The sequence below is a fragment of the Lathyrus oleraceus genome, chromosome 7, assembly GCF_024323335.1.
Source record: "Lathyrus oleraceus cultivar Zhongwan6 chromosome 7, CAAS_Psat_ZW6_1.0, whole genome shotgun sequence".
Taxonomy (NCBI): Eukaryota; Viridiplantae; Streptophyta; class Magnoliopsida; order Fabales; family Fabaceae; genus Lathyrus; species Lathyrus oleraceus.
The window spans coordinates 239,805,023-239,808,053 of record NC_066585.1 but is presented as its reverse complement, the minus strand read 5'-3'; the positions used below and the strand labels follow the sequence as shown (position 1 = coordinate 239,808,053).

General features: G+C 38.3%; 1 pseudogene; it reads right to left on the bottom strand.

Annotated features, from left to right (window-relative positions):
- Window positions 1-2,438: 2,438 nt before the first annotated feature.
- On the bottom strand, window positions 2,439-2,538 carry LOC127109121 (uncharacterized; annotated as a pseudogene).
- Window positions 2,539-3,031: the final 493 nt, after the last annotated feature.

Sequence of the window (3,031 nt, the reverse complement as noted above, 5' to 3'; positions counted from 1 at the left end):
CTCCCACCTTGAAATTGATAACACGAAATTATATCACATTTTAAGACTAAATTCAATTAGATTATATTATCATTTACTTTAGTTTATCTCATTTTATCAGATATTATGCAGTATTTCCTTGCTATTTATGTCAGGTATCCATTTTGAAGCAAAAGTGAAAAAGGGAAGAAAAGGAGGTGTAGAAAGGAGTAAAAAGGAAACAAATATCAAAGACCAAGCCCAGCCCAAAGAAAGCGCACGTTGTGCCTGTGACGGGCGTCACAAGGGTTGTGACGAGCGTCACACTAAAAGCACCCCTGTGACGAGCGTCACACATGGTGTGACGAGCGTCACACCATTCCACTAGCTTTTTGGCGCAAGTCACGCCCTCAGAAGAATTGAAGAGACGTTGAGAGAGTTCGTGTCCTATGCCCACGCCGTGTATTTAGCCATGCTGAAGACTCGTGGGAAACAAAAAGCAGTTAGAAGCACTACTATAAATAGCTACATTAGAAACCTAAAAGGGTTCCGCTTTCTCTCCCCTCTTTTGCCGTCTACTCTGCCGAAGCTTTTCAAACCTTCTGTTTTAGCTTTTGCTTATTTTTCTTTTCCAGCATTGTTTATTTTATTTATTTCTTTTGCAAGCTTTACATTCTTTTTCCCTTGCAAATTTACCTTTCCCGTTTTAGCTTTTAGATATTTTTCGCATAATAGTTTCTACACCGGAAACTATTGTGCAACTTTATACTGGATTTAACCTTACGTTATATTCCAGTTTTATTTCCTTGATTTAATTTACTGTTTAATTGAAGAATCCAAGAACAAATCCTACCGGCTTGTGGTGGAGTGTTCAAGACTATTGTATTACGCATTCAGGTTCTTTAATCATTATTTAATATTTTGTTTTATTATTTATCTATATTATCTGCCTGGAATGAGTCTGTTTATGCATGATATAAATTCTTATTTATTTAGCATGTCTGGCTAATTTGCCTAGGTATCGGTATGTAAAGTAAGCAGAATAAGGGATCAAGACTGAGTCGGTCTGTCTAAACTTAAAATCAAAATCAATCTTTTTACGGTCTCAACTTACAGGTTTAACAACAAGATTTTTTACAAAAGTAAAAGACATAAAGAAGTTAAAATCAATAGAGCGAGAGTTTGAGATTTTAACTGGACAGTGTAAGTTAGGCATTAATTCTAGATCAGGGCGAGAGCAAGTTTTAGAGTTAATTAAATTCTGACCTTTTCCAAAAAGTATTTTTAAAGATTGAATGTGAGGACGAGAGTTAAGCATTTGGATTTGATTATATAACCTAAGTCAATAGAGCGAGAGTTTGAGATAAGGGTGTTTAAAACGGTCAGTATTTTCTTAAAAGGAGTTTCTGCAACTTTATTGTTTTCAAAATATGGTTTTTGACTTAATTATAAGTGACAGTTACATTAATATAAAATCATGGTTTATTCAACAGAGCGAGAGTTTGAGATAAAACCTTTAACCAATAAAGTTAACCGAAACGATTCATTTTAAAACCAAGAAACCGACAAAGACTTGATTCCCTAGTTTTGACGAACTACACACCGATATCCGTTTTATTAATATTTAATCTAGATATTAGTTTAGCTCTTAGTTTTTCCCCAAACAATCAAACATTTTCACCTTAGATTTACGTAGTAACCTTAGATAACGGTATATCGATTCATAAGTCCCTGTGGGATCGATATCTTTTAAAACTACGCGATAGAACTGTGCACTTGCAGTTTGTATCCCATTCTCGACGCACACAGTCGAGCGATCAAGTTTTTGGCGCCGTTGCCGGGGACTTTTATTCAATCGATATCGTAACTCTTTCGTTACGCTGTAGAGACTAAGGTTTCTTTTTCTTCTATTTTCTTTCTTTCGTTGATTTGTATGCCACGCACTCGCTCACAAGGCGAACCGCTCTATTTACGAATCAACGATATCGAACTATATCTCCGAGTCTTACGACGAATTCAGGAATATCGTGCTGCGAACAATCTCCCTCCTATAGACCTTCCTGATTTCAAAAACATTTTTCCTTCGATACCCGAGATGGCAGAACCAGCTCGTGCTCTTAGAGATTACGCCACTCCATCGCAAGATGAACCGCATTCAAGTATTGCTCCGCCCGCAATCGAAGCAAACAACTTCGAACTTAAACCTTCGCTGTTGCAAGCTGTGCAACAGAACCAATTCTCTGGAAATCTTACCGAAGATCCAAACCTTCATTTATCCGTATTTGTCCAATACGCTGATACTGTTAAAGCTAATGGTGTCACTTCAGAGGCAACTCGACTTCGTCTTTTTCCTTTCTCATTAAGAGATAGCGCTAGAAGATGGCTTCAATCACTTCCTTCCAACTCAGTCACCACATGGAACGAGTTGAAGAAAGTTTTTCTTGCCCGATATTTTCCGCCAAGCAAAACAGCTATGTTAAGAGCCCAGATAAACGGATTTAAACAGAAAGACAACGAGTCTCTTTTCGAAGCATGGGAAAGATACAAAGACATGATGAGACTTTGCCCACACCATGGTTTGAAAGACTGGTTAGTAATTCACACATTTTATAATGGTCTCTTATACAATACAAGGTTAACAATAGACGCCGCTGCAGGTGGTGCACTAATGAACAAACCCTATGCTGATGCTTACCAGCTTATCGAGAGCATGGCCCAAAACCACTATCAGTGGGGAACCGAACGAACAACGGTGGAAAAACCTCAACCGAAAACTGGCATGTACGAGATAAGTAACCTTGATCACGTTAATGCAAAAGTGGATGCTTTGGTCCAGAAAATTGAAAGTTTAAACGTATCACCTCCAGCCGCCGTGGTTGCTATAACTCAGAATTGCGAGGTCTGTGGAATCCAAGGCCACACTCCTGCGGAATGTCAACTCTTGACTGGAATCCAAGCAGAGCAAGTAAACTATGCTCAAGGAAGCCCCTACTCGAATACCTATAACCCAAATTGGAAGAACCATCCAAACTTTTCATATAAGAGTAATAATGCTTTATACGCACCTGGACAG